This window comes from Podarcis filfolensis, assembly GCF_964270895.1.
Source record: "Podarcis filfolensis genome assembly, chromosome: 2".
In the NCBI taxonomy this organism is placed as follows: domain Eukaryota; kingdom Metazoa; phylum Chordata; class Lepidosauria; order Squamata; family Lacertidae; genus Podarcis; species Podarcis filfolensis.
In genome coordinates this window covers 14,242,049-14,265,371 of record NC_139605.1, presented here as the reverse complement: position 1 = coordinate 14,265,371, position 23,323 = coordinate 14,242,049, and the positions used below count along the sequence as shown (strand labels likewise).

Below are 23,323 nucleotides of genomic sequence, written 5' to 3'. Positions count from 1 at the left end.
GTTCGGCAGTCCCCCACCCCCCAAAGCTCTACAACTCTGGGCAATTCTCCGAAAAAAAAGCTAAACAATTCTCAATTCTGTGCCATCTCCCCCCATTTTCTTAAATGTGAGTTCCCCAAAATAGGGGGCGTCTTATACACGGAAAAGTACGGTACTTCTCAAGCACCTGGTTCCTAGTGGAAGGAAGAGACCCAGAATGATATAACAGAGCCGTTTCTTTTAATGACTTCAATATTTCTCAAGTCAAGGCAGAGAGCAGCGTTCGAAATGGACTGGGCACATTTTGCACCTGGCTATTGGCCACTTGCAACCAATCTTGAGTTTCTAACACTGGCACAAAACCTATGTAGGTGTTCGTTTGTTTTTCAAAAACCTGGGCAGGCCGGTAGCAGATAATAAACAAAACAGGAACGCTCGTCATTTTAATACGAAAGGGGAAGTTGCCCCCCCCCCACTTACCATGGGATGCTGAGCAGGCAAATAGTGGTGTGTTGTAATAAGGCACTGTCATATTCTGAGGAATATTCAAACACGCAGTCTATAAATTTCCTGGAAGATGAGAAAGAAAAAGAAGGAGAGATTAGTAACCAGAGAACCACAAATTTGGGAGGCCAGTTAAACCTTGCCCTCTTCAAGAAGACCATGGTAAAAAGGTCCAGGCTGACACACTGGGAGTTAGAGATTTTTTGACTGCCTGAGTGGCTGCAGGGAGAAGGCAGCCATCCCAGCTCTGAGCTGAGGAGGGACTGTGGCTTGGTGGCTGAGCAAACTGATTTGCATGCAGAAGGTCCTGGGTTCACTCCCCAGGTTAGTACAGTAGTACCTCAGGTTAAGAACTTAATTCGTTCTGGAGGTCTGTTCTTAACCTGAAACTGTTCTTAACCTGAGGCACCACTTTAGCTAATGGGGCCTCCCACTGCTGCTGCACAATTTCCGTTCTCATCCTGAGGTAAAGTTCTTAACCCAAGGTACTATTCCTGGGTTAGCGGAGACTGTAACCTGAAGCGTCTGTAACCTGAAGCGTCAGTAACCTGAGGTACCACTGTACTGGGGAAAGACTCCTGTAGCTGAGGCTGATGGGAACTGTAGTCCAAAGCATTTGGTGGGTACCAAGTTGGACGTGGGTGGTGCTGTGGTGTAAACCACTGAGCCTTGGGCTTGCCGATCGGAAGGTCGGCAGTTCGAATCCCCACGAAGGGGCGAGCTCCCATTGCTCGGTCCCTGCTCCTGCCAACCTAGCAGTTCCAAAGCACGTCAAAGTGCAAGTAGATAAATAGGTACCGCTCTGGCGGGAAGGTAAACGGTGTTTCCGTGCACTGCTCTGGTTCGCCATGCTGGCCACATGACCCGGAAGCTGTATGCCAGCTCCCTCGGCCAATAAAGCGAGATGAGCACCGCAACCCCAGAGTTGGCCACAACTGGACTTAATGGTCGGGGTCCCTTTACCTTTACCTTTACCCCAAAGATGCGCAGCACAGAAATTGCAGGGTGTGTCTCCCCCCCCCCCCCCCAACTATGTGAGGATATAAACTCATTCACAGCATTGGACTCGGGCTTTGTGATGGCATGGAATGTTCATAAGCATTTTACTTGTTCAAGGGCAAGGTGCCCACAGTAGAGCACTGACAGGCTGTGACATTTCTCTGAGAGGAATTAAAAGGTCATTTCTCCTATAACAAACATCACATGGTTTAGGGACAGAAGGGACCATGTATTTTTGTCAAGAAGGGAGTAGACAGGCAAAAAAAAAAAAAAAAAGAGGAGGGTATGTTCAAATGTTTGATCTAAAGTAGGCCAGCGTAGAATTTAATTTATTTTAACCTTGCCCAAACCTGAAGGCTTAGAGCAAGTAAACACCATTTCCTTATAATAGCCTGCGAAGGTAGGTCAGGTTTATTGTTTGAATTCTGTAGGTGGAGAAACTGGCGCTGAAAGGTAATTGACTTGCCTGGGGAGATCAGAGAATTGCAGAACTGCAGAGTTGCAAGGGACCTCGAGGGTCATCTAGTCCAACCCCCTGCAACGCAGCAGTCTCAACTCAAGCATCCATGACAGATGATGATCCAATCTCTGCTTTAAAATCCCCAATGAAGAAGATTCCACAACCTCCCGAGGGAGTCTGTTCCACGGTCGAACAGCTCTTGCCCTCAAAAAGTTCTTCCCGATGTATTTATCAGTGGTGACTGCGGCTGAATTGAGAAAACATGGTTCTCCCTTTAAAATGTGGCAAGGAAGAAAGGAATGAGCTGCCTCGCTCTACTTGAAGGGCACTGCTTGAAGTGTGTGCCTCCCTTGCACAATGCATAATTAAATCAATGGTATTTTATATTGCAAGGTGTGATGGACTCTGGCTTAGATACATTCTTTAGCTTAGGTCTACCAGCAACCAAAGGTCCGTATAGTTAAAACAAAGGTCCGTATAGTTAAAGCTGTGGTTTTCCCAGTAGTGATGTATGGAAGTGAGAGCTGGACCATAAAGAAGGCTGATCGCCGAAGAATTGATGTTTTTGAATTATGGTGCTGGAGGAGACTCTTGAGAGTCCCATGGACTGCAAGAAGATCAAACCTCTCCATTCTGAAGGAAATCAGCCCTGAGTGCTCACTGGAAGGACAGATCCTGAAGCTGAGGCTCCAATACTTTGGCCACCTCATGAGAAGAGAAGACTCCCTGGAAAAGACCCTGATGTTGGGAAAGATGGAGGGCACAAGGAGAAGGGGACGACAGAGGACAAGATGGTTGGACAGTGTTCTCAAAGCCACAAACATGAGTTTGACCAAATTGTGGGAGGGAGTGGAAGACAGAAGTGCCTGGCGTGCTCTGGTCCATGGGGTCACGAAGAGGCGGACACAACTAAACGACAACAACCAGCAACCATTGGTCGTCCTAGCAAAAATGGAACTTCTTTATGCAGAGGCATAAATACCAGGTGCTGGGGACAGCCAGATACCCCCTGTTGCTTCTCATTTGCAGAGTCTGTATGTCCCCAGAGGCATCTCTGGTTGGTCGCTGTTGGAACATAATATTGGTCCAGATGGAATTTTATCTGGTTTGTCGAAGCCCGGAAACCAATGCTCCCACTGTGGAAGGACGTGTGGATCCAGAATTGGCCTCCACAGTCACTTACGGACTCATTGTTAAAACCGTGTTTATGGAAGACAATCTTACTCGGCTACGAGTGATCGCCAAAGAAAGAAGAAGTGGGTTGGCCCCTTATCTCCCCGTGTCAATCGTCACAACTATGTCAGGTGACCTGTTTATGCCTGTGCTGCCAATCAGCTGATCGGTGCGGCTTGCAAAGTGCCAGAAGCGAAGCTTAAGCAGGGCCTGAGCGTCAGCTGATTGGTGAGGCTTTGCAAGCCCAGACAATCGGCAACCTGCCCCCGTTAGCCCAGCCAGCTGCAGGTTTCCCTGCCTCTCACATGACATTGTAAAGGACATCTGCTCTAGGACAGGTGGGCTTGGGCTTAATGTCCTTGTGGGCCAAATGGGGAGGGGGCCTGGAGTGGTCCAGAGACTGGAGATGTCTCACTCCTAATCAGGGCAGCAGTTCTATTTTGTGCCTGCAGATTGTCTAATTTTACATTGGCATGGGCAATCTTTTCTCTGTTGAGAGCTGCATTCCCACGGTGGCGTTTGGGGTGGGTGGGGGGGATGCACTGGAGATTGCATAGTAGGAGCAGGCAGGATCAGAGCCGAAAGTGTGTGGGGCCACCCCTCTTCTTTTCCCCCTTGGCCATGTGTTTGCCGGATTCATATGTGCTACCCTGGCAGCATGGGGATTGCTGCACAGAGAAGCAACTCCCATGACATTGCCAGTGCATCGTGTTTTGCAAAGGAAAACACCCCTGTTTTTCCTTACATTGAAAATTCCTTCTCATCCCCCCCCGCCCGATAAAGTCCTTCATTGAGCAGGGGGGCTGGAATACATGAGCCGTCGGGGTCCTCCCAGCTCTCAAATTATGTTTTTAAAAGTCACAGTTGCAGAAGCAGGTGCTATTGCGATGGGGCTCCCCCCCTCAACCCTCCGGAATTGGCTTGTGGGGATCAGGAGAACCCCAAAACAGCAGCAGGGGATCATTTCACCTGGCAAGCTGAAATGTGTGCACTGACAGAATGACTGCCATAGCGCTATGCTGAATTCCTTCCTGCGATTCTGTTGCTGAAGGATATATTGCTGAAGGATATTTTCTGCTTGTGTTGTGTTGCTCTGTGATAGTCCGTCCTGCACTGATTTACGATACGATAATCTTTATTGTCATTGTCCTATACAGAACAACGAAACTGAAAATCTACATCAGACATTCAGAGAGCAACAAGCCTGCTATCCCAGCCTGGTTAGCCCCCTAAAAACTCTGATACCCCATAATTAAATACAATATACTCCCATAGAGACTACCTTACACTGCATTTAAAACCAAGAAGTAAACCAAAACCCCACAACTGTTTCTCTCTCTCTCTCTCTCTCTCTCTCTCTCTCTCTCTGTGTGTGTGTGTGTGTGTATGTGTGTGTGTTTGTAAAAACAAACAAAAACAAAGCCTTTGCTTAACAGAATCCTTACTATCACATGATGGATCTGACTGCACTGAGCTTAGGCTGCAGTTAGGGGGTTGGCGAATCAGTCTTTATTTCTGGCCTGTGTTGGTTTTGTGTGTGTGTGGTCAGGCATAAGCATTTCCCGTCCTGTTTTGCTTCAATCTAAGAAGCTTCTTTTGTAAAAAATAAAAATAAACGCAAATACAGACATGCACAGTGTGTTTTTCTCACAGATTGTGCGTTTCTAAATATGCATTTTACGTGCTGTTTGGGCATGCTTTTGAGCCGAGAGGTGCAGAATCTAAAAGCGACCAGTGTCCTGATCTGCAAGCCAGGTCCCTGAGGTGGAGATCTGGCCAGCTCCTCTCAGAATTCACTGATAAATTCCTCAAGCATTCCTAGCTGCAACTGAGATCCCTTTTAGTAACTTGTGCTATCTAGATAAGTAGCTATGGGGGCGTAGATAAAGCGGAAGCAGTGAACTGGTGTGTGTGTGTGTGTGTGTGTGGGTGTGTGTTGCACATGTGAATATGTATGCTAACACTTCTCTTTTTTAAGAAAAATAAAAAATAAAAATATGTTCTTCAGATTTCTCCGAATAGAAAATTAGGGGCAAAATGTCATTCACCAGGAACAGGTAGCAGAATATTGGAGCTGTCTCTGGTCAGTTAAGAGAGCTGGGAGCATATTATTGTCCCTTACTAAATTTATGACCTGCTCTTCTCTGGCTGAGGCCTGGGTGGGTGCAGGAATTTAAAATTCAGAATTAAATAACACCTGGAACAGAGCACAGTCACGGGAATAAGGGGGTGGGGGCTGAAAACACACACCTCAGGTGTGTTTGGCCAGGTGTGTTTGACCAGCTCAGCGACGGTGCACAATTTTGTATACAGTTTCAATAATTCAGTCCTTAGGAGATGGAGAGCTGCCTTTATTCCAGATCAGAGAATTGGTGCATGAAGCCCAATGTTCTTGACACTGGCTGGCAGCGGGTCTCCAGAGTGTCAGTGGTCCTTAGTATCTCAATGGGAAAGGTTCAGATAGCAGATGAAAGGAAAGATCTTAGGGAGTCACAGCTAGTCATAGACCACAGGTCACCAACCTTTTTGGACCAGAATTTTGAGAATGTTCTGTGGGTGCCAGCCACAAAATGACTGCTTTTTTGTTTTGGGGGTGGGGAGGAATGGCATAACTCAAAATTAGAGAGATGGCGAAGCTTTCCCCAGAGTTGCATTTTCATACAGGAAAAGGCTTAACCGGTTGAATTTCTGCCTGCTGGGCAGCCGCTAAGGGCACAAGAACTCCATCCCCCCACCCCCAGTTGCCAACCTGAAACCAAACATAGGCTGCCATCCCATAATCACTTGCCTGGGCGTAAAGCTCTATTAAACACAAAGGGACTTCTAAGTTGACATGCCCATTATTGTTGTAGATGTTCTGTGTGGTATTAATGTATCGGATAAAGGAACTTTAATAGAGAAATTGCTTTGAAGGGTACTTGCGCGCTGTGATTTGTAGCTTTCTTTCTGGGGAGGATTGGATAGTTACCGTATTTTTTGCTCTACAGGCCGCACTTTCCCCCCTCCAAAAATGAAGGGAAAATGTGTGTGCGTCCTATGGAGCGAATGCAGGCTCCTTGGCTTCAGCGATAGCAACGCGAAGCCTCCGAAGCGCAGTGGGAGTGCTCCCTCCACACTCTGGAGGCTACGCGTTGCTTTCACTGAAGCCTTTGGAGCGCAGCGGGAACTTGCACTGCACTCTGAAGGCTTTGGGTTCCTTTAGCTGAAGCCGGGAGAGCAAGACTCTCCTGGCTTCAGCCGAGAGGGAGAGCTGTGCAGCGCCCCTTCAGCGAAGCAGGAGGAGAAATAGAAGGGGCTCTGTTTCTCCTGCCGCTTCGCTGAAGGGGCGCTGAGCAGAGAGGGGGAGAATTTCCCCCCCTTTTCTCCCCCTCCTATGGTCCGGTGCGTCCTATAGAACGAAAAATACGGTAAATTCTTTCTTTTTCTCTTTTTTAAAAGCAACTCCACAGTCCAGGAGCCTTGCCAGGGGGCTACCAACAAAAGCTATAGGGGATTTTATGGTGCTCGTGGGCAGTGCATTTTAGACAGTAGCAGACTAAATGGTCAAAATACTCTGACCTTGAATATGGGGGGAGAGTTATATAGGCCGAACTTTTCTCCAGACGTCTCAGTCTTGATGCATGTGTTTGTGTGTTTAAAGTCTCTGTTTTTCATCCAAACACCCTGATCCTGTCAGCAAACAGATTCTGTTTGAATACCATGACAAAGTGCCCTCTGTGAGGGTCTTAATTCATCAGGAATGTTTTGTTCCGAGCCAGGTTTACCCTCCAACCAGAATTGTCCGTTGGGGGCCATTTTTTATTCTGAGGCAGCCTGGTGATCGATAGCTTGGAAGCACCTCAGGTGAGCTCTTTGTTTTCCCAGTCATGCTGCAGAGGGGGGGAAAATAGCCCTATTGTGGTGATTGAATGGGGCAACAGGGGAGCGGTGGCTGGCAAGAATCTGCTTTATTTGCCTGCGTTAGCAGCACAGAGGATAAATCAGAAAGCTGAATGGGGAGTCCGTGGGACACCGCTCACAAATACATAATTCAACTTAGTCCCTTCCCGGAATGCCTGCTCATTTGTGCACAATATCTGCAAACTGTACGGTATAATTTTAAATGCTGTGGTGTGCTCCGTTTATGGCGAAGGGCAGGTTACGAAGCTTGCCAAGGGTAATAATTAATTGTGAAGGCTGTTGGCTGGTTCCACAAACTGAATTGATTCAATAAATCACGTGCAACTAAACCACTCCTCAATTAGGTATTACCTCTGGTGCGCCATGTTACGAACGAACGTGACTTTGCCTCCCATTTCACTTCCAGTCATAACTTTCCCAATTTATTTATTTTTATAGTAAACCTTTTGGTTCTGACACCAAATATATTTGCACCGGCTTTTTAAATAATCTTAAAAAAGAATAAAACAGAAGATGAGCCCTACTGGATCAGGCTAGTGGCGCATCTCACTGTGGCCAGCCATGACCCATGCCTATGGGAAACCTTGTAAGCACAAGGGCGTTCTGCCCATGTGTATTTCTCAGGAACTGGAATTCAAAGGCTTGCTATCAAGGGATAACGTAACCATTGTGGCCAGTAGCCCTTGCTAGTTTTATCCTCCATGTTTTCATTTTTATGTTTCCAGTAGCACCTTAAAGACCAACTAAGTTAGTTCTTGGTATGAGCTTTCGTGTGCATGCACACTTCTTCAGATACACTGAGATACTCAGATACACTTCTTCAGTGTATCTGAGACACTCAGATACACTTCTTCAGTGTATCTGAAGAAGTGTGCATGCACACGAAAGCTCATACCAAGAACTAACTTAGTTGGTCTTTAAGGTGCTACTGGAAGGAAAAAATTTTTTTATTTTTGACTATGGCAGACCAACACGGCTACCTATCTGTAACTTCATTTTTATGGTACCTTATGGTAAAGGTAAAGGGACCCCTGACCATTAGGTCCAGTCGAGGCTGACTCTGGGGTTGCGGCGCTCATCTCGCTTTATTGATCTTTATTGTCATTGTCCCATACAGAACAACGAAATTGGGAAAAAATCTACATCAGACATTCAAAAACCAACAAGCCTGCTATCCTAGCTTGATTAACCCCCTAAAAACTCTGATACCCCATAATTAAATACAATATACTCCCACAGAGACTACCTTATAAAGGTAAAGGGACCCCTGACCATTAGGTCCAGTCGTTGCCGACTCTGGGGTTGCGGCGCTCATCTCGCTTTATTGGCCAAGGGAGCCGGCGTACAGCTTCCGGGTCATGTGGCCAGCATGACTAAGCCGCTTCTGGCGAACCAGAGCAGCGCACAGAAATGCCGATTACCTTCCCGCCGGAGATACCTATTTATCTACTTGCACTTTGAGGTGCTTTGGAACTGCTAGGTTGGCAGGAGCAGGGACTGAGCAACGGGAGCTCACCCCGTCGCAGGGATTCAAACCGCCAACCCTTTGATCGGCAAGTCCTAGGCTCTGTGGTTTAACCCACAGCGCCACCCGCGTCCCTTACTTTTATGGTACCTTCATTTTTATGGTACCTTCCCAAGCTTTCTTATAACAGGAACTTTCATGAATGGATATCCTCTGGAATGGATTTCCTCTGGATGGATATCCATGAATGGAGGCTACATACCTCTCTCTGCCCCCCAAAAAGATGAGAGTGGATTGCTTCTTCCAAAATTTGGCGACCAATACCTATTGGAACATCCTCCCTGTAAAACCTATTAATTGTTTGGCAGTTTTCTTTTGCCTCAGTTGGTTTCAATTTTGTGCCACTGTCTTCTCATTGGTATAATAATAATAATAATAATAATAATTATTATTATTATTATTATTATTATTATTATTATTATTATTTATTCCCTGCCCATCTGGGGTATGGTTGTTTCCCTAAACAGGGCTGCCTTCAGATGTCTTCTGAAAGTCAGATAGTTGTTTATTTCCTTGACATCTGATGGGAGGGTGTTCCACAGGGCGCCACCACCGAGAAGTCCCTCTGCCTGGTTCCCTGTAACCTCACAGTGAGGGAACCGCCAGAAGGCCCTCGGTGTCCAGCAGAATGATGGGGGTAGAGATGCTCCTTCAGGTATACTGGGCCAAGGCCATTTAGGGTTTCAAAGGTCAGCACCAACACTTTGAATTGTGCCAGGAACATGCTGGGAAGATGTTGCTTTATGGTCCGAGTTATTAAGCTTCAATGGTTGAACATTGGTTCCATAAGATTTATATACTGCTTGATTGTAAAACAGCAACATCCTCCATAGTGCTTTACAAAAACAGGGTGTGTGAAATTATCAGGAAAAACATTTAAAACCAACTATTTACAATTTTTTAAAAAAATTTGAAGTCAGTCAGATTAAGACACATGCCAGCATTCTACATAGCTGGATAGGCTTGCTAAACAAAAATGTTTTTAGCAGGCGCCGGAAAGAGAACATTGAAGACGCCTGCCTGATGTCTATAGGCAGGGAGTTCCAATGTATGGGTGAAAACGAACATGTTTGCATTAGGGGATGTCCTGAAGTAGAGGACCTTATGCATTATATCTTGCGCTGCCCCTTATATAATGAAGCAAGAGAATGATTTTTAGCACTTATAATGACAAGGTCCCCTGGCCAGAACCCCTCTGACATGACTTTATATCTCCTTGCAGACACACCACTCCTGGTCTGTAGCACTCTTTGCAACTGCTGCTAGGAAAATTAGAGCAAATTATATAGCCAAGATAGCCACCAACGGTAAAGGAGATGAATTTATTTGACCCTATCTACATCAAGCTAGAGACACGGGTGGCGCTGTGGGTTAAACCACAGAGCCTAGGACTTGCTGATCAGAAGGTTGGCAGTTCGAATCCCCGTGACGGGGTGAGCTCCCGTTGCTCGGTCCCAGCTCCTGCCAACCTAGCAGTTCGAAAGCACGTCAAAGTGCAAGCTCTGGTGGGAAGGTAAACGGCGTTTCCGTGCGCTGCTCTGATTTGCCAGAAGCGGCTTAGATATGCTGGCCACATGACCTGGAAGCTGTACGCCGGCTCCCTCGGCCAATAAAGCGAGATGAGCGCCGCAACCCCAGAGTCTGTCACGACTGGACCTAATGGTCAGGGTTCCCTTTACCTTTACCTTTACATCAAGCTATATTCTATCTTTATGACCAAACTCCGAATATAATTGCACATTGTATTAATTAACCTTGTTTTTTAACATATTAGTGGGCATGTGGTGATTTTTGCCTATAAATTTTATTGTTTAATGTCTTAACCTGTATATTAAGGTACTTTTTAAAGCTCTGTTTAGAGTAGGTAATGTCTTGATAATATAAATGTTTTAAGTTTTTTGTATTAATCCAGCGTATTTTCTTTTAATTGTTGAATGATTCTGTGTACATTGCGGCAGCCTTTGGCTATGTGCAATGAAACTGATTGACTGACTGACTGACTGACAATGTATGGGTGTGACCACACCGAAAGATCAAGTTCTTACGAATGTGGAATGAGTATCGTGTGGCACTGGCAACAGTGCTGCTTCCACAAATCCAAGGTTGGCAGGCGTATTTAGAAAGGCATTCAGCACATTGTTATAAACAGGTCAAATAAGTTGTGCAGGCCTAGGGTGGAGCTGTACTGTGGGACTTCGAGTCTCTCCCTCTCTGCCACATCTTCCCCTGTCGTCTTGGATTCCTGTTTCAAGGAAACCTCCTGGCTCCCTGTCGTCTTTGTCAGGCGCCAAGGTAATCACCGGAGAAAGGGCTGTTTTCTCTTCCAAGTAAATTTTTATTATTTTCTTTACATACCGTATTTTTCGCTCTATAAGACGCACCAGACCACAAGACGCACCTAGTTTTTGGAGGAGGAAAACAAGAAAAAAAAATATTCTGAATCTCAGAAGCCAGAACAGGAAGAGGGATCACTGTGAAGTGAAAGCAGCAATCCCCCTTTCTGTTCTGGCTTCTGGGATAGCTGCGCAGCCTGCATTCGCTCCATAAGACACACACACACTTCCCCTTACTTTTTAGGAGGGACAAAGTGAGTCTTATAGAGCAAAAAATACGGTATTCTTTTTCCAACAATCAGGAATAATTTATTGAATATTTAAAGGTGAACTGTAAAAGTGTAAAGACACTAGCAGGACTGAAATAATACTTTCAATGTAAAGCAGTAGGGATATAAGAATAATGTGCGCGATAAGAATGGATTTAATATACCAATTGCAGGGAGGGAAGTCAAGACTCGGCAGAGTCAAAGGGAATATATGGTAATAATAAGGAAGGGCTGTTTTCTCAGCTGCTTTCCCCATCACTGAATTCAGCTGAGAGAGCAGCAGGCAAAGGGAAGGAGAGTTTGGGGAGAAGAAAAGCAGCAGACTCAAGGCTTTTGGCAGCCTCCAGCAGGTAGCTCGGTGCTTTGCAGGGCAGAAGGTCCCAGGTCTGCAGCAACCCTGGAGAGCAGCTTCCAGTCCGTGTAGGCAAAACTGAGCTGGATGATCCAAGTGATCTGACTCACTGGAGGTTATCTTCTTCCAGGTGATAAGCTGAGTGCATTCTGCAGGGGCTCTGTTCAAAGGCGGAAAACTGGAAATGCACGCAGGATTCCCTACCTATAAAATGGACCTTTGCCTGTTTTTCTCCTTAAAGGAGGAAGTCTTTCCCAGCATGGAAAACTATTAACAGTGGTACCTCCGGTTAAGAACTTAATTCGTTCTGGAGGTCCATTCTTAACCTGAAACTGTTCTTAACCTGAGGTACCACTTTAGCTAATGGGGCCTTCCGCGGCAGCTGCGCCGCCGCGCGATTTCTGTTCTCATCCTGAGGTAAAGTTCTTAACCTGAGGTACTATTTCTGAGTTAGCGGAGTCTGTAACCTGAAGCTTCCAACAAAAGATTAAAAATACATTAAAACATCACTCATTAAAAACCTCCCTAAACAGGGCTGCCTTCAGATGTCTTCTAAAAGTCAGATACAGTAGTACCTCGGGTTACAGACGCTTCAGGTTACAGATGCCGCTAACCCAGAAATAGTACCTCGGGTTAAGAACTTTGCTTCAGGATGAGAACAGAAATCGTGCTCCTGCGGTGCGGTGGCAGCAGGAGGCCCCATTAGCTAAAGTGGTACCTCAGGTTAAGAACAGTTTCAGGTTAAGAACGGACCTCTGGAATGACTTAAGTTCTTAACCTGAGGTACCACTGTAGAAGATTCCTGCTGGATCAGACCTTGCAAATATGGGCCTGAAGCCAGATTTCTTTGAATCTATTTCAGACTTCAGAGAAGCAGTCTCAAAAGAGCTGTTTTGCAATAAACGGCTAAAATTACTTAACTTAATCCATTAATCACACAGAAGCCAAGAAGTTAGGGGGATGAACTGTCAACAGTCCTGGTTTCAGATGACGGTCAGCACTGCAACTTACCAGTGTTTGACTTCTTCTCTTTTAGCTGCAATCTGACCTTTTCATTTTTTGTTTTAGTACTTCTGCAGACATGTGACCATGCCACGGAGGCATGTGATCACGGGTTGTGCCCAACTAAGCTCCTACTCTTGAGTAGGCCGATTGATTGAAACTAATGAGTCTAAGTTAGCCATGTCTGTTAACTTCAGGGTCTGCTCTTAAGTAGGACTAGCGTGGGTCATTGGCTCCAGCAACTTAATTTGTAGGGGGGGAGGAATAATAGAACTGTGGAGTTGGAAGGGGACCCTGAGGGTCATCTAGTCCAACCCCCTGCAATACAGGAATCTCAGCTAAAGCATCCATGACAGGTGGCCATCCCACCTCAGAAGGAGCATCTCCACCCCCATCGTTCAGCCCTGAGGTCCAGCTCTGAGGTCCTTCTGGTGGTTCCCTCATTGCGAGAAGTGAGGTTACCAGAAACCAGATAGAGGGCCTTCTCGGTGGTGGTGCCTGCCCTGTGGAACGCCCTCCCACCAAATGTCAAGGAAATAAACAACTATCTGACTTTCAGAAGACATCTGAATGGAAGTTTTTAATGTTTGATGTTTTATTGTGCTTTTAATATTCTGCTGGGAGCTGTCCAGAGTGGCTGGGGAAACCCAGCCAGACGGGTGGGGTATAAATAATAAATTATTATTATTACTATTAAATAGAGGTCTAACAAGACTGGCCTAGAAAATGTTTATTGAGTATATGGGGGGGGGGAATTGTGTACACTTGAAAATGCTGGCAGCATTAAGATAAATTCAACAGCAAAAATAAGTTTTGATGGATGTAATAATGGAATGCTGATTGGTTTAGTTTATGTAAAGTATGCAGGGATTTTATGTTATGCAAAATGAACCGCGGAAAGAGAAGAAGGAAAGTCTCTGATACCTTAAGGTTGTTTAAGTGAACACTCTAAAAAGTAAAATAGAAAATGTAATAAAATATATACGAGGGGGCGGGGGAGAAAGGACTCAAGCCAGGAACCTCTCAGATGAAATAAAGCAAGCTTGCGTTTGATTGCTCACAGGTCCCCACCCTCGTCTTCAGCGCAGGGGATAATAATATTGATCTTCGTTACTAGGTGTTATTACAGCAACGTAATGTACCTAGAGTGCTATTTAAAGGGCGGGTATTATTACGCTTCAGGGACGCGGGTGGCGCTGTGGGTAAAAGCCTCAGCGCCTAGGGCTTGCTGATCGAAAGGTCGGCGGTTCGAATCCCCGCGGCGGGGTGAGCTCCCGTTGCTCGGTCCCAGCGCCTGCCAACCTAGCATTTCAAAAGCACCCCCGGGTGCAAGTAGATAAATAGGGACCGCTTACTGGCGGGAAGGTAAACGGCGTTTCCGAGTGCTGTGCTGGCTCGCCAGCTGCAGCTTCGTCACACTGGCCACGTGACCCGGAAGTGTCTTCGGACAGCGCTGGCCCCCGGCCTCTTAAGTGAGATGGGCGCACAACCCTAGAGTCTGTCAAGACTGGCCTGTACGGGCAGGGGTACCTTTACCTTAACCTTACTTATTATTACGCTTCACAGGGCACAGTCAGAAACCATGGAATTCCCTCGCACAAGATGAGCTCTGCAGGGGCAGCAGTGAAACCCTGGAGGAGGGAGGGGACAAGATAGTGCCCCTCCCATCCTGGTTGTAAGATGGCAGCCAGGTGCCGGCACCCTGAGGTTGGTGGGCCGGTGCCCCGTTTGCCCTGGTTAACCAGGCCTCCCCTGCCACTGGTGAGATTCCCTCTCCTACAGAACTATTAAAGGCACAGGAGCATCTTCTCCTTCGCCTTTTCTTTTTGCATTTGGCTACTTTGCTGGCAGCAAATTTACCTGCACGCCGCTTTTCCGGGTCTCTTGCGCAGCTGTGAGCTCCTCGCAGGATTTCTGGCTGCGTGGAAAGTTGTGGAAGGGACGTTGAGTAGGACTAGCCGCCTGAGAAACAGTTTTTATCCAAATGCGATTTTGGTTTTAAATGCAGTGTAAGGTAGTTTCAATAATAATAATAATAATAATAATAATAATAATAATAATAATAATAATTTATTTATACCCCACCCATCTGGCTGGGTTTCCCCAGCCACTCTGGGCGGCTTCCAACAAAACACTAAAATACAATAACCTATTAAACATTAAAAGCTTCCCTAAACATAATATACTCTGTGGGAGTATATTATATTTAATTATGGGGTATCAGAGTTTTTAGGGGGTTAACCAAGCTGGGATAGCAGGCTTGTTGGTTTTTGAATGTCTGATGTAGATTTTTTCAATTTCGTTGTTATGTATGGGACAGTGACAATAAAGATCATCGTATCGTGAAGTTGGCAGCTCTGGGCGGAAGCCTTGATCCCAGATGATCGACATTCTGCGGATCCTCCTCCGTGTACACCAGGTACGGCGAAACTCGGCCCTCCAGATGTTTTGGGACTACAACTCCCATCATGCCTAGCTAACAGGACCAGTGGTCGGGGATGGTGGGAGTTGTAGTCCCAAAACATCTGGAGGGCCGGGTTTGCCTGTGCCTGGTGTACACCATCAGAAAGGGTTTGCGGAGTGAGGCCCTGAGAGGGCTGCAGTGCCCCTGAGACTTGCATCGGCAGGCAAGTCCTGTCCTCCCCGCAGCATTGCTTTCAGGGCTCTGCAGCGACACTCACTTCATCTTGCCACATCCTTCTCAGGTGTGCATACAGCTTCTGGAATGTTGCACCATTTGCATTAATTAACCCTAGCGCAGAATCTGGATCTCCCTGAATCAGCAGGTGCATTCTGCATATTTGTGGCACCTAACAGAAACTGCGCCTCCCTCCCTCCCTCCCTCTGTTCCCCGGAATCCATTTCCTCACAGTGTAGCTTGTTGTTGGCTTTTTATTCCCTTGTTTTTATTGTCCGGGTTGCATTTGACCTGAGCACCGGCTCCTGGGTGTGTGTGCGTGTGTGGGCAGGAACGCTTTCACAAACTACGCTTGTGCTGGAGTCGGTTGTCCCTGATTTGCTTCTGTATCTTTCCTGGATTAGGCCAAAGGCTGTGGCAGAGGTAGAGCGTTATCAAGCCACAAATTATTCCAGCGTGAGTGTACTCTGAACTAATCCGTAGTCAGGAAAGAGGACTTAGAATCTGGAGTCCTGGGTTCTTTGAGTTGGCGGTGGGGAGGGAAGAAGGAAAGTCTACTGTTAGGTTAGCCAGATGCAAAAGGGGAAATGGATCCTGTACCTTTACTAGTTGCATGGCAGGCTGCACTTGCTGAAATCCCCTCTCCTATTACAGATGCATGATGATGATAATTTATTTGTACCCCACCCAGCTGGCTGGGTTTCACCAACAAAATATTAAAAACACAACAAAACATCAAACATTAAAAACTTCCCTAAGCAGGTCTGCCTTGGGATGTCTTCTAAAAGTCAGATAGTTCTTTATCTCCTTGACATCTGATGAGAGGGCGTTCCACAGGGCGGGCGCCACCACCGAGAAGGCCCTCTGCCTTCTTCCCCACCTTCGTTTACAGTTGACCATCCTATCTACCAATAAAAAATTATAAGATTTTAGCTATGATAGTCCATATTGGGGGAATTCAAAAAGACAGTATATTTATTCATTTGTTGGTCGGTTTAATTGAATTCCATTTATGAATCTCTTCCGATTTGCAATTTTGCAAATAAAAACGCCACCTACCAAAACAACTGCAATTAATAAATTTTGCTTGATCCGGCCGCAAATGTCGGAAAGTTGTGAGCGAGCTTCTCAGATGTTCGACTGAGAATCAAATCCCAGCCAGTCCATCTTCCGGAAAACAAGGCTTTAGAGCCGTTTTGCCCCCAAATAGCAACTAAACATTCTGTTTTGGTGACTACAACCTTGGTTTAAGGAGCCATTTGAGGCCTAGCTTATATACCTAAGTTTGTAACACTGGTCAGAAGGCGAGATGGCAAATTTGAAAGTCATTCCAGTTTTTCATTTTTACCCCCTTTCCCTTTTTCAGGCAGAAGATGTTGTACGTGTGCTTTAAGCTCGGCTGCTCTCGTCATGGTGCGAAATGCAAATACATAAATATTGGGTTAGAGACGGGAAGAGTGCCAGCAGGCTTGGCTTTAAGAGGAGAGGAAAGGGGTGGCGCTTGGGAACAAAGTCTCCTTACAATGTCTTTTCTGTGTGTGTGCTCTAGTGGAAGAGAGAGAGAGAGAGAGACGCGGAAATAGGGATCCCCGGTTCCCTCTGCCTATATTTAGTACCTGCAAAATGTCATTTCCTTAGAAATGCTGGTGTCATCGCTGGCTGGAATGGGCCCTTGAACTCTATTCATGCCTCTTCCTTGCCTGAACGGAGGAAGGAATTGGTTGAAACCAGCCTTCTGTGAGGAAGGAAAAATTCATATCTTTTGCCCCACCCACTTTTGCCCTTGGCCCCGCCCCCTGCTGATGTGGCCCCCCAAAAGTTGCCCGGTGGCCCTTGGGCCTGAAGAGGGTTCCACCCTGAAGGAGATGTCTTTTCAGATTACGGACCTGGTGGGCGTTTGCCGGTCTGGGCTGCCTTTGCAGGTTCAAAGGAGCTTGAGGGATCAAGTGGATTGGAAGGTTGGAAGGAATTCGTGAAAGGGAATAAGCCGTAGTGATGAAGACGTCTCCTCAACTGCCATTTTTAGGGGATTGGAATAGAGAGAGCGGCCGGGTATCCCACTTTGAGGGCAGGAGTCCGGTCCTTAGCATGGTTGCCAACCACTACTCAGCTACACTAAGTGCTGGCCAGGGGAGTAGCATTTGGCAAGTAAAATTAAGGGTTGGGATTCCTGGGTTCTCCTAAGAGAAGTGGTAAAAAAACACACGGTAAAGGACCCCTGACAGTTAAGTCCAGTTGTGGATGACTCTGGGGTTGCGGCGCTCATTTCGCTTTACTGGCCGAGGGAGCCAGTTTGTGTCCGCAGACTGTTTTTCCGGGTCATGTGGCCAGCAGGACTAAGCCGCTTCTGGCGAAACCAGAGCAGCGCACGAAAACGCCGTTTACCTTCCCGCCGGAGCGGTACCTATTTATCTACTTGCGCTGGTGTGCTTTTGGACTGCTAGGTGGGCAGGAGCAGGGACCGAGCAACGGGAGCTCACCCTGTCGTGGGGATTCGAAGCACCGACCTTCCGACCGGCAAGCCCAAGGCTCAGTGGTTTACTCCACAGCGCCACCCACGTCCCAAGTGGAGTAGGACCTAATTCAGGGTGGACAACCTTCTCCACCTTGAGGGCCACAGTCCCTCCCAGGCAGCCTTTTGAGGGCCATGTAGCAGAGCAAAAGTGAGGAGGGCGACAAATGCAAAATTGTCATACGTAGGGCAGGCTAGTTTCTACATGTGCTCACATATCCCTCCTTCTGTGCCCTCCATTCAGACAAGCAGGATTCCTTGTCAAGAGTTCAAGGGTGTGTTTCAGCAGGACCAGTGACGGTGAGGTTCTCCTCTCCTGGCATAATTATTTAGAGTGGGGTTGAATGTCTGTGGCCCGGACTCCTGGGTTCCTTGGGAATGGATGATGCGTGTCTTCTCCAAGAGCGGAATGTATTAGGTGGAGATAAGGGGGCGTTGGGTGGCTGAGTAACTTCTGACAGCCCATAGTGGAATTTCCCGGCTGCCGTTCAAAGGCTGAAATGAACATCTCCTTTCTAAGTCTCCGAATGATGTCAGCCTGGGAACTCCCTCTTGTCTCCTCCAGATCAGACTAGGCTGGCCGCCCCAAGCCACAGGGAAATCATGTGACTTCATCTCCACCCTCCATCCTTGTGTACATGTTTTCTCCAGAAGCTAGTCAACTTATCACTTTTATGGCTCATTCTTGCTTGATCTTTTTCCAGGGAAGGGCAGATCTCTCTTTTTTTCCCATGTAAGGGTTTGCGGTTTTCTTTCTGTGCCCGATTTAGCAACTGGAGAGTCATGGTTTTTTTTTTTTTGTTTTTTTAAAAACCTGCTAGTCCCTGGAAGAAAGGAAAGGGCAGGGTTGCCAAGAGAACGATTAATCACGATGGCAGAAAGTGGTTAGGAAAAGGCACTGGGGATTATTTAGGGTAGAAACATTGGTGGGGCTGCTGGCTGCCTATATTTACAGTGGTACCTCGGGTTAAGTACTTAATTCGTTCCGGAGGTCTGTTCTTAACCTGAAACTGTTCTTAACCTGAGGTACCACTTTAGCTAATGGGGCCTCCTGCTGCTGCCGTGTGATTTCCGTTCTCATCCTGAAGCAAAGTTCTTAACCTGAAGCACTATTTCTGGGTTAGCGGAGTCTGTAACCTGAAGCGTATGTAACCTGAAGCGTATGTAACCCGAGGTACCATTGTATAGAACTTTGCACAGTCATGGTTTCCCTGCAAAGAATCCTGGGAGCTGTAGTTTACTCCACCACAGAGCGATGCTTCCCAGCAGTCTCAATAAACTACAGTTCCCAAGATTCTTGGAAGGTGGTTTAAAATGTATGGTACATATGGTATGCAAAATGTTCAGGGGAAAGCGCTTGCGGCCTTTTAAAATTATTAATTTTCGGTTTGGAAATTTAGCAAGTTAAAAAAAGGAGAAAAATTTTTTTCTTCTTCTTCTCTGGATTGCCAGATTCTTCTTGCCATCGGGACTTCTCATGCAACTGGGATGCCCGTCAAAATTGCAGTCTGTTGAGTCACGGGAAATTGACAGTGTGGCTGGATGCAAAAGGAAACAAGGCTCTCTCACACCTTTAATTACAGGGATCGGGAAAACTGATATTGCTGGGCTATAACTCCCATCATCCCTCGCTGTTGCCACCGACAGTTCTAGCTGGGGCTGATAGCAGGAGTCCTGATAGCACCTAAAGGGCCACAAGTTCCCTGCTGCTGACTTAATAGTTTTTTGGGTGTGTGTTTTTTAAATCTCATTTTAAAATATATATTGGGTTTATTTTTTTTTAAAAAATCTTTTTAGATGCTTTTTGGGTTTTTGTTTTCTTTAAAATTGTTTTGTTTTATCACGGATCTTGGGCTCCTTTTGTTTTATCACCTTGGGCTCCTTTGCGAAGAAGGACAGGATATAAATCTAATTATTTAAGTTCAAGCAAACTTATTAGTACTTGCTCAGAAGCCCCGTGTAGCTTGCATGACAGGTTACACTGGAGTTCCCTCTTCTGTACAAATATGAAAGGTGCAGGAGCTGCCATTTTATATATTTTATATTTTATATTTTATATTTTATATTTTATTTTTGCTACCATGAGTATATCTTGCACAGTGACAGTCGAAAAATGGAGGCGGTTACATCAGCACAATGTATTCTGCAACCTGAGTCAGGTTTTCGAAGAATTTTAGATGTGGGTTTTTCGTTTCGTTTTTGTTTGCACGGGAATAGCGAATTGCCAAAAAAAATTACAAACAGCCGATCGACATTGCAGAGCAGCTCTTAAGTCTGGCGGCCATTTTGATTGATGGCTGGCTCCACACGCCTTTCTGTCTGGGCATTTCTATAGCAACTTCTTGTCCCTTGTGCCTGCCAGGCTGGCGGCGGCTGAGGGGTAACCATTGCTGAGTAGTCGAAGTAGGAACTGGCTGCACCATGTTTAGCTGGTGACAACTCAACTTTCTGGAGGATGTTTGGGGAAGCCCATCTGTTCCCATGGCAACAGTTGGTGGCCGTAGTCCTCCATGGAAGATGATTCATCTTATCTCCTCCCTGACTGTATGGGTTACTGGAGCAAGAGATCTTCTTCCCTTTGGCAACTGTTGATAAGAGATCCCTGTTGTCTATGCAGCCCACTGTCCCCAGAGGTGCTGGCTTGCCGCAAGTTTGGCCATTCTGTCTGGGGTCGCACATTGCATCTATTTTTTCCCCCAATAATTTTTTATTGTTTTCTTTCCATAATCTTTCCTTCCATATATTTCATACATAGGTAAAGGTAAAGGGACCCCTGACCATTAGGTCCAGTCGTGACCAACTCTGGGGTTGCGGCGCTCATCTCGCTTTACTGGATGAGGGAGCCGGCGTACAGCTTCCGGGTCATGTGGCCAGCATGACTAAGCCGCTTCTGGCGAACCAGAGCAGCACACGGAAACGCCGTTTACCTTCCCGCCGGAGCGGTACCTATTTATCTACTTGCACTTTGACGTGCTTTCGAACTGCTAGGTTGGCAGGAGCAGGGACCGAGCAACGGGAGCTCACCCTGTCGCAGGGATTCGAACCACCGACCTTCTGATCGGCAAGTCCTAGGCTCTGTGGTTTAACCCACAGCGCCACCTGCATCCCTTATTTCATACATACATCAACATATAAACCATTTTGCTCTACCAAGCCATGACTTCCCTCCTTCCCTTCAGTTGGTATCCCTTGTCGCATTCTTTCGCATATTTTATCCTCTCATTTTATTTATTTTACATTATAGGAGTTACTTCAGTCCTGCTAGTGTTTTTAAGTTTTTACAACTGTCTTTTAAATACTCAGTAAATTTACTCCAATTATCCTGGAATCTCTGGTCGTCCCGGTCCTGAATCCTTCCCGCCAATTTGGCTAGTTCCGCGTCGTCTGTCATTTTCGACTGCCACTCCGCAATGGTAGGAACTTCTTGTGATTTCCAATTTGGGGCCAACAAAGTCCTTGCCGCAGCTGTGGCATACATGAATAATCTTTGGTCCTTTAGCTTAATTTCCTTTCCCATCAGACCAAGCAAAAAAGCCTCTGGTCTTTTGGGAACAAAGGCCCGTATAGTTAAAGCTATGGTTTTCCCAGTAGTGATGTATGGAAGTGAGAGCTGGACCATAAAGAAGGCTGATCGCCAAAGAATTGATGCTTTTGAATTATGGTGCTGGAGGAGACTCTTGAGAGTCCCATGGACTGCAAGAAGATTAAACCTATCCATTCTGAAGGAAATCAGCCCTGAGTGCTCACTGGAAGGACAGATCCTGAAGCTGAGGCTCCAATACTTTGGCCACCTCATGAGAAGAGAAGACTCCCTGGAAAAGACCCTGATGTTGGGAAAGATGGAGGGCACAAGGAGAAGGGGACGAGAGAGCTCGAGATGGTTGGACAGTGTTCTCGAAGCTACGAACATGAGTTTGACCAAACTGAGGGAGGCAGTGGAAGACAGGAGTGCCTGGCGTGCGCTGGTCCATGGGGTCACGAAGAGGTCGGACACGACTAAACAACAACAATATTTCAATATTTTTAAAGGCTCATTATAGGAGAGCACATTGCATCTAAAGTACGTCATCAAACGCGGTTATAGTAAAAGATAATAAAAGCAGCTCCATTAAGGCCGCCTCCTTAAGTGCAGCACCCCCTTCAGTGCAGTTTGGCCTATTGGATCCTCCTGTCTCTCTCCTCATTTTGGACTAGGAGAAATCCTGCTGCAGGCCTGCGCTCGGAGCCCTCCCAGGAAGTTGTATAGAACCCTGTTGATAAACCTGCTTAGTTAGCGACTCCTGTGTGGCAAGCTAAACAGAGATCAAGGTTCAGCAGGAGCTCCCAGCCTGCAGGGGAGACCGAAACCTGCAGAAAGCATGCCAACTGATCACCAGCACTGTGATTTACAGCCACTTTGGAACAGGGCGACTCTGTTTTTTTCTTTTTTCTTAAAAAAAAAAAGTTTTGGGTGGCTGTGACCTTTGTAAGTGCAAAGAACCAATACTATATTTCACTGTGGTGGAAGGTATTATGGGCTTTCGTATGCCACTGTCTCCCTCTAGTGGTTAAAAGTCAGACTCTCAGTTTTATTAAGTTTTCAGTTTTACAATTTAAAGTACGCATTTCTACATTCTTAAGACATCAGTGACTTCCCTTCTTCCCTTTCCATGGCTCATTTTACATATCATAAATCCCTGCATATTTTACAAAAACTATACCATTCAGCATTCCATTATTACATCCATCAGAACTTAATTACACCGTTGAATTTATCTTAATGCTGCCAGCGTTTTCAGCTGTACACCGTTATTTCCCATACATTCAATAAACGTTTTCCAATCTTCTCTAAATGTATGTTCTTCTTGTTCTCTTATTCTATATGTTAAGCCTGCAAGCTGCGCATATTCTGTTGGCTTGGGTTGCCATTCTTCTTTGGTTGGCACCTCACTCGTTTTCCAGTTTTCGGGCTAACAAAACACAGGCCGCAGTAGTGGCATACATAAACAACATTTTTTGACACCCGGGAAGTTGCAAGTCAGTCTCAGCCCTTTCCTACATGCTTTTGTGGCTTCCTGAAGGCCAAGTCGCTGGTAAAAAGTGCTGTGATTCTGACTCTCATAAAACACCCCACTCGTACTAACCATCCCAGGGTGCTCAACCACTGCCACAATGTCCTTTCTCCTATCAGATCAAAATTGTTCTATCAGATAACAGCAAAGGTTGCTAGGTTGGTAGCTGGGGCAATCAGAATAAGGGCCACTAACTGACGGCTGATTCAGGACTTTAAATTGTGCTCTTATATCAGACTTCCTTTTCTGCGTATACTGTAATGTTTTACTGTTGCTATGGCCATTGGCTAATGCGAATAAAGTTTTATCTGTCTATCAAACACTGCCCTCTCTCTGGCTTGCAGCGGGAATTACTTTAGCTACGTTTCCAGAATTACTTAAGCTATGTTTTGGGTACCATTTCAAGGCTGCAGGGTTAGCTAGCAGAGTGGCTGGGGAAATAAATGATGATAATTGTTATGTACTGAAGTTCTCGCCCTGGGCCAGCAGGGGGATACTGTAGCTAGTTTTCACTCAGGTCCACATATGCAAATAAGGGATTGAAAATGACGTTCAGTGATTGGATAGTTACAGAAAATGGTTACTGTTGCGTTGAGTGGAGCTCTATATAAGCAGGCTGGCTGAAC

The 23,323-nt window shown here is 46.2% G+C and overlaps 2 protein-coding genes across 3 annotated transcripts in view; one reads left to right on the top strand and one right to left on the bottom strand.

The window, feature by feature from the left end:
* Nucleotides 1-23,323, bottom strand: part of LOC310757070 (uncharacterized protein) — a 179,530-nt gene that overhangs the window by 27,986 nt on the left and 128,221 nt on the right. The window lies entirely within an intron of this gene.
* Nucleotides 1-23,323, top strand: part of CLIC1 (chloride intracellular channel 1) — a 38,010-nt gene that overhangs the window by 6,436 nt on the left and 8,251 nt on the right. The window lies entirely within an intron of this gene.